Source organism: Pseudopipra pipra, chromosome 1, assembly GCF_036250125.1.
Source record: "Pseudopipra pipra isolate bDixPip1 chromosome 1, bDixPip1.hap1, whole genome shotgun sequence".
Taxonomy (NCBI): domain Eukaryota; kingdom Metazoa; phylum Chordata; class Aves; order Passeriformes; family Pipridae; genus Pseudopipra; species Pseudopipra pipra.
In genome coordinates this window covers 68,926,549-68,941,451 of record NC_087549.1, presented here as the reverse complement: position 1 = coordinate 68,941,451, position 14,903 = coordinate 68,926,549, and the positions used below count along the sequence as shown (strand labels likewise).

The 14,903-nt window shown below is 37.0% G+C and overlaps 1 long non-coding RNA gene across 1 annotated transcript; it reads right to left on the bottom strand.

Moving 5' to 3' along the window:
* Positions 1-7,237: 7,237 nt before the first annotated feature.
* Positions 7,238-12,810, bottom strand: LOC135418235 (uncharacterized). Its single transcript, XR_010432361.1, has 4 exons — positions 12,712-12,810; positions 10,981-11,096; positions 8,406-8,478; positions 7,238-7,433 (listed from the first exon to the last, which is right to left on the bottom strand). It is a non-coding gene; the product is annotated as an uncharacterized LOC135418235 (long non-coding RNA).
* Between the last annotated feature and the right edge of the window lie 2,093 nt (positions 12,811-14,903).

Sequence of the window (14,903 nt, the reverse complement as noted above, 5' to 3'; positions counted from 1 at the left end):
GTTAGGGTTGTAAGGGACCACCGGAGATCATTTAGTCTTTAACCCCAGCCAACAAGTGACCCCCTAACAAGTGACAAGTGAGCTGCTCGCTCACACCCCCTCCAGCAGGATCAGGGAGAGGATCAGAATGGTAAAAGTTGGAAAATCTGTGGGTTGAGACAAAGACAGTTTAATAGGGAAACCAAAAGCTGTGCACGCAAGCAAAGCAAATCAAGGAATTATTTCACTGCTTCTCATGGCCAGGTAGCTGTTCAGCCATCTCCAGGAGAGCAGGGCCCCATCATATGTAACAGTTACTTGGGAAGACAAATGCTGTCACTCCAAATGCCCCCCTCCTTCTTCCGTCTTCCTTCCACTTCATATACTGAGTATGATGTCATATGATCTGGAATATCCCTTTGGCCAGTTTGGGTCACTTGTCCTGGCTGTGTCTCCTCCCAGGTCCCCATGCATCCCCAACTCTCTTGCCAGCATGGCAGTACGAAAAGCAGAGACGGACTTGGCTTTGTGGAAGCACTGCTCAGCAATAACAAAAACATCCCTACATTATCAACCCTGTGTTCAGCACAAATCCAAAACATAGTCCCATACAAGCCACTGTGAAGAAAATTAACTTTACCCTAACCAAAACCAACACACAGGGTCACCTACTGCAGGTTACACATGAACTGATCCAGGTGGGTTTGGTATGTATCCAGAGAGGGCGACTACACAACCTTCCTGAGCAGCCTGTTCCCATGCTTTGCCACCCTCAATGTAAAGGAATTCTTTCTCATGTTGAGGTGGAAATTCTTGTTCTTTAGTTTATGACCACTGCTTCTTGTCCTGTCACTGGGCACCACTGGAACGAGTTTGGCACCATCTTCTTGGCACCTGCCTTTGAAACCATTATATGCATTGATGAGATCCCCTCTCAGTCTTGTCTTATCTAAACAGGCTCAGCTCTCTCAGCCTCTTCTCCTAAGAGAGATGCTCCACACCCCTAATCATCTTTGTGGCCCTCTACTGGACTCTCTCCAGTAACTCCTTGTCTTTCTTAAACTGTGGAGACCAGAAGTGAACACAGCACTCCACATGTGGCCTCACTAGGTCAGAGTAGAGGGGGAGGATCACCTCCCATGACCTGCTGGCCACACTCTTCCTGATGCACCCCAGAATACCATTGGCCCTCCTGGTCACAAGGGCACACTGCCAGCTCATGGTCATCCCTTCATCCACCAAGACTCCCAGGTCCTTCTCTGCAAAGCTACTCTTTAGTAAGTCAGCCCCCAACCTGTACTGGTACTTGGGGTTATTCCTCCCCAGGGGCAGGACCCTACACTTGCCCTTGTCAAACCTCCTTAGGTTTCTCTTCACCCTTAAATGTATTAGCACAAATTTTCATATCTATATCAACATTCTTATTCTTAAATCAGCAGATCTTAAATTAAGCTAATTTGGTAAGATGCCAGAAGCACTTCCAGATAGAATTGCCCACACAATAACTTTAATACTGTAACTGCATTTGCAAATTAATAGCAGTCCATTTCTAAAGCAGACAAACATTAACATTTGTAAAACAAATGCAGGTCCATGGAATTTTTCAAGATAATATACTTTAATCTCAACTCAATCACAATGAATCTGGTCAGGCCTGCTGATGGGCTATGTAGGGCTTTCCTTCACTGTTCTAGACTTCTGTGAAGAAAGTCAAGTTTCTATTTCCTTATTAAGAAAGCAAAACCTTTTTTCTTCATGAAAAAAAGAGAATTTTTTACATGAGATCTCTACATGTGCTTTATTCTCCATTTAGGTTTCTAGAAGACAACTGTATCTTTGGCTTTCTTTGAAATGGATATTAAAACAAACATCGGATGTTTCTATTAGAAGACTGTCTTTAAATAAGTTAGATATGAAGTACCAGTGATACACCAGCAAATCAGTATTATAATGATAGTAAGTCACATTATAGTTATGGTACAATATATGGTATAGTTATTAGGTTACAATATTATTTGAATAAACCTAGTATATTTTTCAGTTGACATATTGCATGTATATTATTCAATAGAAAAAAATTATATATATTTATACTATATATAATTATATATCTAAAATTAAATATTAAAAAATTATTCACCTGGGAATATATTCAGCAAATCAGAAAGTTTCAGCTACATCCAGTCTTACGTAATACATGGACTTGTGTGCTGAAAGGAACTAAATCACAAATATTTCTTCCAAGGTAGACATTTTTTTCTGTAAAATGCCTGTATTCTCTAAAATTTCCATTGTTTTGGCAAACCACTTAGGACACAAGTCTGAAAATAGAAAGACAAAAATAAAATTTTAAATAATGCAGTATCTCCATTGCATGCAGACTTAAACAGCATTAATAGAAGATTTGCAACCAGCCTCTTGTTTGAATTTTTGAAGCAATTTGTATCAATAAAAATGAAAGTGAAGAAACAGTTAACCAGCTAAGCAGTGGGTTCTGTCAGCAAGATTAATATTGCAACAATAATCCCTTCAAGAATAAGTTTAAATACTGAAAACAATAGCCACCTTAATGACTATATTTTTCCTCATTAGAGCAGTACTAAGGTGGCTGCTGAATTCCAAAACTAGAAGCTTCACATGAGTTTTGGCAGGTGAAGCTTGACAGAATGCCAGGAGGCACACATTTGGTGCTAATCAATAAACATTTGCTTTCAAACTTAACCATTAAGGATTTCTTAAAAACTCCCAATATTTGAAATTAACATTAAAAAATAGAGTAAAAAAAGAATTCTGCAAGAAATGTTACATAAAGAAGAAGAAAGTCTTCAAATGTTTAAATAATTTTTACATTCTGAGATCCTAAACAGTAGAGGAAGTGGAGATCAGAGCATTTTACTGATCAGAAAAAAAACAAATGGCATAATAAAAAAATAATCTTCTTTCATAGCAACTGATCCAAAGCCAATTAATGTTACTGGAAGCTTTTCCCTGTGATTTTCTTGATCTTTGGGACAGATCAGAATGAGGCCAAATACTTCTTTTTCTAGCAGAGTCTGTGGCGACCACCACAACACAAAGCTAACTGGACACAGAGGGCATCATGTGAGTGCAAATGATGAATATACTACAGTTTTAACAAATAAATATGTTTTAACTCAAATGAAAGTTTGCAGCAATGTCCCTAGAACAGCTATAAGCAATTTTGCTTCAGGAAAAGAAGGTAACAGCATATGCTGTGAAAATAGGAAGGAAGAAAATAAAAAGAAAAAGCACATGTCTCTGTAAATGTGTTTGGGTGAGAGAGGTGGCACTGCACAGTATGTATTTGTGAATTAGGTTATTAGAAGCATATGAAATATTTAGAAGTAATGAATTGAAATGCTATTTCTATATTAGGGCAAATTAAATGTTGAGTTTTTGAGACAGTTTAATGAAGTTGTATCTAGTTCTCTGTCATACTCATTTTTCAGAACACTTTTTTCTGATCTCCTTACAGTCTAAATGTTATGCTGAATGAGCACTCTCCTGACCAAAGAAATTAGCTATAATATTTACTTATGATTCACAGGTATCAATTAGCACTGGGATCAAAACCAGTAGCTAGCTCTATTTTATCATACTGCAAAAATTCCTGCAGTGCAAGGAATGGCATATGCTTATTATGCTAATGATGAACCATTAATAAGATTATTCACATCAGCTAACATTTTATGTGAGGTGCCTAATTTGGTCAAAATACCCAAGTCGTTTTCCTTAATTCTTTCATTATTGCTGAAATAATACAATTGTGGTGACCTGGACAGGCTCAGGAGAGACAAGACAACACATTTAGTTGTTTTGTGTTGAGTGAAATGACTTCCTGTAGCTAGTCTAGATCTGATGCTACACCAAAGTGTTAATGAGGCATGCATATCAGAAACTAGAAGTGATATACACCTTGTTCAGCCAGAACAAAGACTTTAAGAACTTGGTTCTCATTCTGAACAAGTGTTTTATTAACAAGTAAGTGATCTTGGCATTGTGTTTGTCTTCTGCTTATCAAGCTGACTTCTTCCTGTTCTGTCAATAAGTATTTTAGAGTCATTGTAAAAGAGATTTTGCATTTCTGCAAAATTGATTTCTTATTATTAAGTAGTGCCTTTTGCAGGCTTACTGGTGAATGTAGTTAACACCCTTTTACTCCAGGGAAAGATGCTAAATTACTTTTCAGTTAGAATGTATGACTTACTCCTTATACCAATGTCAGGTAAGAGCTCAGAAATCCTGTGTGAAAAATCTTCATTTCATTTTGCTTGACAAATATGTCTCAATCCTTGTTGAAAATAGCTGACTGAAGAGTCCTTCTCCAGTTTGAGTGAAGACTACTGTGTGACTATATTGACAGTTCTAGTGCTCCTTTGCTTATTAAAGGCTCATCCCTTAAAACCCAGGACTGTCTCTACCACAGTGGATATCAAGAGAAGCTAACAGAGATGAATCTTGTAGTAGAACTAAAATGAACCTCAAACAAGGTCCAAGGTTGGTATTGCATTTGCAAGCATGAGTAACTTCAATCAGTGAAGAAAGTTCATAAGTTTATGCAAACAGGGACATGGGATGAAGTACCTGGAGCAGCTGATTTGTAGTCAATGTGATAGTAGTTTACAAAATTACTTTTTCTTTCGTTGTTCACAGAAAATCGTATGTGCTGAAGAAGCTTCTTGAACTGGTTTCCTGAACAGACTTTTCTCCATTTCATCACTTGTACAAGAAAAATCTATAGCATACAATAAAACACATTCTTATATTACATATCTCAGTTTTCCAAAATGGATGGAAGTATTGTATAGTGTAAAGATTGAATAAACTGTAAAATAGTATCTATATACATCTTTGTATTTTCTGAAAGCAAATTGTTTAACAAGTTCTTCAATAAATATGTATTGTCTCCAAGGACTAGGTGTTTGAAATCATATCAAAATTTACCTTTTTGGAGCAGAAGTGACCAGAGCTCTTAAAAAAAATGCAAACCACAACAAACAAAGAAACAAAATATTTTAAAAAGGACTAAGGGGGACTTGACACTTTACAGCCCTAAGCCATCCTACACCCTGTTTTTTGAACTTCATATTTTCCTCTACTTCCATATGCCTTTCATTTTATGTCCCTCACATTTGGTTTTGAAGAACCCAGAATTTCAGGCCAAGACTGAGAGCAAATTTTTCCAATGCCAAGAGAAAAAGGACTGCTCTCTGTTTTCAGCTGAATTCAAAACAAACAAAAATGCACACTAAAAAAATTATCTTGATTTCTGAAAAAAAAATCAACGAAGAAGGAGAAAAGCCATACTTATTTGGATCCATAAGTCAAGATAATCTGGGCTCTTACAAAATCCCTCAGGTTTACTAAGACCTCAGATTCAGAGATGAGTCATGTCAGGTTTGACTTTTAAAACAAACTTTCAAATTGTATGGTTCTATAAAATACATCTTTTTTTAAATGAAATTTCACCTCAACTTTGGGACTGTTCAGCCTGAAGAAGAGAAGGCTCCGGGGAAACATTATAACATCCTTACGGTACCTAAAGAGAGTCTACAAGAAAGCTGAAGAAGGACTTTTCACAAGGGCATCTAGTGATAGGATAAGTGGGAATGGCTTAAAATAAAGAGAGAGTAGTAAATCACATATTAGGAAGAAATTCTTTACTGTGAGGGAGGTGAGACACTTTTACAGGATGCCCAGAGAAGCTCATACATGGAAGCATTCCCATACATGGAAGCATTCAGAGACAGGTTAGATGGGGTTTTGAGCAACTTGCTCTAGTGGAAGGTGTCCCTGCCCATGGCAGGAAGATTGAAACTAGATAATCTTTAAGGTTCTTTCCAACCCAAATAATTCTATGAGCCTACGAACTGAATGTGAAGAAAAAAAAGAATGAATACAGTTCCAGATAGTACAAACTACATTTTCATCGACTCAAGACATTTACATCTCTTTCCCACTGCATAATCCAAGATAACAGATTTATAGAACTGTGTACATATAAGTGTTGCAGAGATTGTATCTTACTGTCAGTAGATGCCCTACACAAATTCAAAAGAGTGTTGAAATATGCACAGTGAAGAAAAAAACAGAAGCATATTGCCTCATTTTAACACATATTATCTCTTTGATACTGTTATTAAGAGCAAAGACTTAGCAGCTCATGATGATCCTAGAACACAGGATCTATATATAGTATAATACATTGGACAAAGGTGATAGCAGTTAATCAGATGAAAATTCACTAATAAATTGTTTTATGCTGTCACTGCTTATGATTAAAGTGATTATAGTTGCACTTGACTTCTTAAAGATAAATACAAAGAAGCTGTATGAATTATTGTACGTTGGCACAAGCTCTCAGCCAAAAAGTCTCTACTAATATTGGGTTTCTAGTACCCAATAAACTCTAGTTCAGTATTTTTCTGTAGCTATTGTAAGATATTATTACATCTTCTGTTCAATTATTGACACCTTTATTGCTTTGTTCACTAAACCGAGTCATCCTGCACGTGCTTCTTTGCAGTCAGACGCCCAGAAGACATTTCTGCATTAACAGGGCTACAAACCTGCAAAGATTCTGTCTGTCCTATATAAATTGCATCTGCTCATCCATTCCCTGCTATAATAGTCATAGATCTTCCTTACCACACTTATAGTTGCCTTCATTTAAACTGAAAGGAATGGAAGTGACCAGTTTTAACTACCTATCCTATACTGACAGCTTTTAGAGCAGATTCTGTAAAAAGCTTTGAGAATGTACTCAATAAACTCTTCTAAAAAAAAGAAAAAAGAAAAAAGTTGTTCCCTGTTATGGATTTCCTCCCCTCTTCTCTGCTGTAATTTCATTGGAAAAGAGATGTGAGTAAAGCTTATTCTCACATTTTCTTTCATTGTATTTTCTACAGTTTATTCTAGAGAAGAAATATGTCCCTAGTCTTTATTCTTTTCGTGTATATGCCAGGGACACAGCCTTTATTAAAGATTAAAAAAAAACAACAACAAACCCAAACCCAAACACACCAAGTGGACTGCATCGTTTCCTATTGAAATAGGCCACTTTTCATCAGAAAGCTGTAAGCCCAGCTAGAAATAGCTAAAGATTTGTTACCTGGGTGAGTTACCAATTGAGTTCCTCAATTTTGTGTTAAAGGTTATTTCTGTGGAACCTTTTAGATCAGCCATGATAAAAGCAAAGCCCAAGTAACTTTGGACTTTCTGGAACCGTAAACATATCTGAGAACACCATGAATTTTTCTTTTATTGTGCTTTAGCGTTGAAGAATGTCTTCTTTTTGATGATTGAGCTTTACGTGCAGAGCTCAGGAGCAGAGGAAGTTGGAGAAGGCAGCTTTTAGTAGTCACTGCACCAAGGAACTACTTCTCACTCTTTCCTTTTCTTCAAAACAAACTGATTTTTACTTGTTCCTTCCCCTGTTTGCATAACAAGAATAGCATTATGCTGTTTCAAGAATGACGCCAGTCATTCAGACTATTTAATTTCTCCATCAAGCTATACTACTGCAGACGTTTCATGTACTAATGTTTCATAAAGCAAACTTCTTGGATTGGAAGCTCTCAGTAAGAACTTTATCTGCATCACAACTATGATACAGAAGTCCTGCATTATATACCTTACAGCGTGTCTTTAAATATTCATGAAATATAAAGTCTCTTGATAACATAACTGCAGCCAATGGTCAAATTTACCATTTTATATTTCTAACTACTTTAGACATATTATAATAAAGGCAAAGACTTCCCACCTAGCTTGTCATCTTTACCCTCTTAAAGCCTACACAACAGAAAAACGTGTTTGCAATTTGCTGCAGTTTTTACTGGAATTTACCAATTATTTTTAGCTTACCTGCCAAGTTGGGATGATCCAATCATTGGATTAATCAGCATAATCAACAGAAATTCTATTGAATACCCTTCTCTTTTTATATCCATTGATTCCCAATTGACTGCTATAGATGTCAGCAATTCACCTACTGAAATTCAATATACACTTGGGGATCTATGCCTCCAAGTACCTCCAGTATTTGCTTTCAGCTTCAGTGGAAATTAATTGTTCTTTGGCTGTTTCTCAAACTTTCACCATTGGTAAGTGTTCCTTCCTATCTGTTCTTATCTGTTTTTTGTCTGTTATAAGGATTCATCTCGCATCTCTACATTAGCATTGACTTCATATTGCCAAATTGAAAATGGCTCAGAATGGACACGTTTTTCAGGTCTTAGTATTAAGGTAGGTGTTATTACACGTTTGGCTGTTTAGATGGCCAGATTCATGTCATGTCTTAGGTTTCCAAATACTGACAAACATACTCCATCAAAGCCTTCTTTGCCTTCCAGATGCAAGCATTAGGGCAGCTAATAGGTAAGAAGAAAAGATGAGAGACTAACCTCACAGGTGAGAATCGTTCAGGTTCACAACTCTGTCTAGGTGAATAGAGGCACACACACTGGGGAAAGAAAACTAGAAAAAGTGGCCACATAGGCAATTAGTATGAAAAGGGTTAGGAAGTTATTCAATTCTCTATTAGACAGGATTTGTAAGAACTAGCTATTGAAAAACCCTCTCTTTGAGCTGCTGTGCTTGAATGCAGGAGCTGCTGGTTAATAGTCTATGGTCACTTTCTGACCTCAAAAATCTATTACTCTAAAGCAGGCACTGCTCTCTCAGGTATCTGAAAGTATGATCTAATAGCAAATGTTGAATTAAAAGACACAGCACTCAGAAGAGAAAATAAATTAGTTTCATTACTACATACCCCACAAAATACATAAGCATTTGTATTTGAATAATAATGTTAATATTAGGAAAACTACAGCATAATCAGTTGTGCTTCATTACACAATTTTACTGTAGCTGAAGCAATATTTAATTTTGATACAGAGACACTTAGCACTTTGAAGAAAAAAACAATTTTTCAGTTTATGCACAAAGCCATTTTTTACTTCCTTGTTGGCTATGCCATTGGAAATACTGAATCTCAAATCAGTCATGTATAGTAAGAAATCTCAGTAAGACACTTAGAAAATCCATTTTAAACATCTGTCAACAGAAAAGTATTGAATAATTCAATTTTTTTTTTAGTAAGGAGACTCAAGGGTAACAACTGGGTAACATTGCAGAGCTCAATCTTCCCCAGAAACACTCTTCACACTAACATATATTCAATCATAGAATGTCCTGAGTTGGAAGGCACCCACAAGGATCATTGAAGTTCAACTCCTAAGGTCAATCATGCCTATGAAAGTGAATTTACTATCAATATCACATATACTTTCATACTCATTTGGTCTTGTAATAAAGCAATACAACAAAAACTCTCAGAGATATTCTGACTCCTCTACAGTCCACAGAGAAGGTTGGTCGGGGTTTATTTTGTTGTGGGGTTTTTTTTTTGGTCTTTTGTTTGTTTGGTTTGGCTTGGTTTTGGCTTTTGTTGTGTTGGGGTTTCATGGGTTTTTTTAGTCTAGATGCAATTATAAAAAAAACAACAAATTAAAACCCAGTACAAACATAAGTTTTTCCCTGCCACCCTCAACATAGATCTTCTCTTTCTGACTCTTCCTATTGAATACACACAAGATTAGTGCATTAAGCTAAGGTCAGCCCCTGTGACTACTTTGTAGTTTGTTGTATTTGCTTATATCTTTTATTTCTCAGTTCCATGTCTACAAAACCATGCAAGCTTTTTCAGTAAGAATTTCCAAAAATAGACTTATAATGAAGAAATACAAGAATAGCATGGATATAGATTTTCAAAAGGCACAAACTCCTGCTGACTTTTGTCAGTTAACTTAGAGAAAATGTCTTTTTTGCTAAATTTTCTCTGACAAGAATATTTTTCTTCTCTATTATTTACCAATTCTGCCAAAATCAGTAGTTTCGCACTGGTGAAAATTACTATATAGGATGCACAAAACCTCCACCTGTTCAAGTATTGTTACAATGGACATCTGGGAAAGAGCAAATTTTAAGAAACAGAATTGAAAAAAATAACATTTGAAGCACAGTGGTGAATACACTTTCCCAAATTCAACTTGAACTTGAGACACCATTCTGGATATACCGAATGATGGTGTACAAACAGAACATAGGATCCACTTATACAGCATGAAGGAGGCCTTCTGTCTTTAATCTTGCATTAGCAGAAGCTGCTGTGATGCAGTTGCCACTGAGAAGACTCAGTTCAAAAGCAGGGATGAGGCAGGAGACTGGAAGAAAAGCACTTCATGAATATCTCTCCTGCCAGGACCAATCATCCATCCTTTATTTTATAGAACATGTCATACAGCGATGAGAATAGTATGTCCTGTGTCAAATCAATGAAGCAAGCACTTTGTCCTGTGCTTCAGCAACCATCATGAAAGATTAATCTGCACAGCACATAAACACACTTCAGTACAATTATATTCCCAGGGAGCAGATTCTTGATTGTCTCAACTCTAGGCAGCACAGACAGGGGGCACTTCCAAGTAAGCTGGAGCCAGATGGGATTCTGTAGCCCCAGACAGAGTTCAAAACAAGGCTTATGGATTATCCTACCTTCACACAGAATGCTACAGTGACTTCACAGGTTTATTCTTCGAGAACTTGTCCCGTTATTTAGGGCTTCAAAACTGAGTTAAATAGCTATTATTTTAAGCATTCCTAATTTTTCTTGCTACATCTGTCTACAAAGTATTCACTAGTGAGCAGGGAAGGTGTGGTGTAGGTATCAACACAGAATTATGTTGTCTTCAGCTGCTTACCATGGAAGTAAAATGTATTTTTTTTAATAAAATTGATTTACTAGCTAATTGCACATTACTCTTTCCATCAAGTGTGTCACATGCAAATTCAGAGATTGATAGCACATAAAAGCAGTATTTCATTGTTTTTGAAGGGAACAGAAGACCCAGTTTTCTAGTCTGGACATAGAGTCAGCACTTGAAAAAATAGAAAGAAACTTTAGACACTTCTACTTACCTTCTATGTTTCTTTATATATTAGCTTCCAAAGTTAAAAGACAACTGGAATACTTCTAGTTTTGCTTCAATGGTGAAATCTAATAAAGTATTTTTTTCCTTTTGCTGCATTAAACACTGGAAATTAAAGGGTAGAAAGTTATAAAAGGTGTCAATTTAGGTGCCAAAAATAGTCTTGGACAGAAAAATGACAATTCATATAACCAACCTGGAGAGAACACTGCAAAAAACACCCAGTATCTGTTTGCATTCTACTGTATACAAGATGGTTCTAGTTGTATATATATATATATATATATATATCATCATATCTAGTTTTAATCAGCTGCCCATTACTGACAGTTAATGACTGCTACTGAATCAGTAAAGTATCACTGTACAAAACCTGCTCCTGAATTTTGACTACCAGATATTTCCTGATGATGCTAATGTATGGTAGTTTGTAGTTCTCCTCTCATACTCTTCCCACCCAGGGTGAACCTGATCCTCATTAATATGAGCTGTCTGCCTCCTTGATTTCTCAATCTGCCCTGTTACTGTCAACTTTAACATGTTCAGCTACCTTCTCTCTTTGGTTGAATTATCCCATCATTCTTCTCTCCATTCCTTTTGGCATCTTCCCTTAAAATGCATTAGTTTGCCACTCCATATTCCTAGGTGAAAACTCTTTGAACTCTTGCTAAGATAGCTAGCTAGCTAGCAAAGAGAGGACCCTTCAGATAAGCCTCCATGTTGTATCTGTTTCTGGTACAGAAAACAGGAACTGTCCATCTGGAGCAGGTCACCTATCTTGTCTCTCTGATACAAAGGCAGATTGTTATTTCTGGTATCCTGGGAGCAAGGCATTCACCATGTACCTCACTGCTTAAGTTATCTGATGAAAGTTAGACATGCCACTGCTGCTACTTTATTGACCTGCCAAAGAGAAACACTGACAAAACCTAGCTGAGAATAATTCTCTTTCATGACTTCAAAAATACCAAACCCCATTACTCCAGCAAAATCTGTTCATCTATTATTTTAGCATGCCAGCGTTAATCTTTGTGAGCTGCCATTTCAGGAACAATAGGTGGAATGGAAGCAGTCTACATCGCTGTTTTTTTCTCAGAATCTATATGGGATGCTGTGCTAAATGGGAGAACCAAACAAATCAATTGGGGCTGAATCTTTTTGTATATTTACAACTTTAATTAGAGATAATACTCCAAAAGATCTTCACTTTAATATACAAATTTTCACTAATAAAGGAAGACAACAATGTAATACAACTGTTCGTTTAGAAAAACCTCCAGTCAATGACATGAATTAAAAAATTTCCCTAGAAGTCAGTAAGAGAAAAACAAATTAACTATTATACTTGATCTGTAAGTCTGAATGGTTCCTATCCGGTAACTTTATGTGTCAGTTTGATTAACATTCATTATATCACATTAAAAAAAACCAAAATAAATCAATGACCAACAGCCCCTGTCTACAGAGTTTCCTGAGAGAGAAGGTTGGGTTTGACAGAAGTCTGAATCAAAATGGAAGCCACAACAAGATTGTCTACAATTTCTGAGGGAGGAAGATATTTAAGAGTCAAAAGTAAAGCAGACATTTTCTTAAGCTTTTTATATCCACACTAGCCCAGAAATTGTCAACTATGGAAATAGAACTCACTAGATTTGTCTCAGGGATATGGTGTGTATGATTGTGTTAAACGATATATAAAACAGGTTAGAGTAGGACTTACACTAATTACTATTTTCATCAAAAAAAGAATGTTGGATACTGTCTGCATACGAATCGATATGCACCACCAACACTCCTTCCAGACAAGAGGGTCTCGTTCCTGGAGATGCACCCATAAGTGAGAATCACCAAAACAGCTGCTTTCCAGACAGTTACAACACTGTCCATGCATGCAATTATCCCACTATGATGTCAGCATTTATATGTTATGAACACGAGTTCTATTTCCACTCTGAAGCATATGCAATTATAGTTCTCTTGGCTGGGGCACATAAAACAAAGATCTTGTTACTCAGTACTACAAACTCCAGATGGTTGTTAATAAAGGGCTTATACCTAGTTCATAAGTGATGACAAAAAATAAGGCCTCCACATGCCTTGAATATTTTCTTGTTCTGAAAGATTCTCATCTTCTATGTATAAGCTCGTCTTCTATGTATAAGTAAGAACTCATACATCTGGAGTCTCTTTAAAGGATTAGTTCTCTGCTGTGGCACCTCCCATCCCACTGCTTTCTCCCTCATCACCACCCCTACCTCCTTTGTTACCACCCCATAAAAACCTGTCAACACAGAACATCAGAGCGCAGAGGCACTTCATAGTGCCAGGAACATACCATCACAGAGTCCTGTCAACAATCCCTCCAGGTACTCACACAAGTGCAACCCTGACCATCTTCTGATCTGTCTCTGGAGATGCTCCCTTGCTAAGAACTGTCAGCTAACTCAGGCTGCACACTTGCAACAAACTCAGGCCACCAATTGAGCACCTACATCACCTCCAAAGCCATTCTGAGATTGCAGTGGTGACTTACAATGAGCCAAGCCTGTCATAGCAAGTTGCATCAGGAACATCCTATCTACCAAAACTGAAATGACAAAATTAACAAGAGAATATTCTAGAAATGACAGAAAGCCACCAGCATCTAACCTGGGAGTTCAACTACTGCTGGCAGTTCAAGTCCAAAGCAAACTGAGAAGCCCTCACACAACTGCTCTCTAGATCTCGAGACACTTACAGACAACAATTTTTTCATCGTCTCCCTGCTTAGTTGCAGTTATGCCTTTGAATACACCCAGTTTGAGTACTGCATGCTTACTGATAAACAGTTCAAGGCTTAGCTTACATTTAAGTCCAACCTAAAAAAAAAAAAAAAAAAGGGCTCTTTTCCTCCTAATTCCTCAAGGGAGTCAAAATAGCACCAAAGATACAGCCTCAGAAAACCAGAGGGAAAAATTACAAACACAGGGTCACCTCCTACCTTTAAACCCCTTCCTGAGAAGACAAAAGTGCAAATCAGACAGGAAAAGTAAAAGTGTTATTTTCTGACACTGTTCTGGAAGCAGTCACCTGCAAAAGAGGTTTCTAAATTACAACTTTCAATAACAGCCAGAACCAAGTGCTCACCAACCAGCTCTGAGTAAAATGCAAACAGAAGAGGGCTGAAGATTTACCCCTTGCTGCACCCCTTGTGATTGGTTGGGTCTGCTATGGGTGACTCACAGCTTTGAGGTCCTTTCTGCCATTCACCTTGCTGAGTGAGCAGTTCCTCCTGTAATTTCTGTTAACCCCTCTATCAAAAGTGGCCCTTTTCTATTGTAGAATTGCTGCAATCTTAATCTTCTCAGAAAAAGCAGCTATTCTATTCCTGCAGTAGCTACCTAATACTTATTTTTACACCTCCTGGCATTGCTCCCTAGCAGGAACTGCTGATTTTAGCAATATAGTCTTAAACTAGAAGTGGGATTGGAAAAGAACAAAAATCTACTGTCTGCAATTGTGCTGCTAAATAGAAAGCAGAAAGAATTGTCTTTCTTTGTAGGCCATGCCATATTTTAGACTCAAATGCAGTAAGCTGATGGATGTGAGCAGATCCCCCTGTGACTTCCCAGCACTATAGGAAGGAAAGGAAAACGACTGTGCAGAACAGTTTGAGTAATTATGGGCCTTAATTAGAAAGTAGAACTATGCTTCTGGCATCCATATAACTGTGCCTGGTTTCCATTAGAAAATGTGTCTTTTAGTTTTCCTCCAGGTTGTCTTCAAACAAAACTTTCTGCTTTTGAATGTGTCTATTAAATTAAATTGCTGTATATTTAAGACTTAAATTTTAATTCAACACATTATTTAAGTTTCTGTTAATTCTAATCACATGGCTTGTCTCATTTAATAGTGCATTAATGGGATATTTCA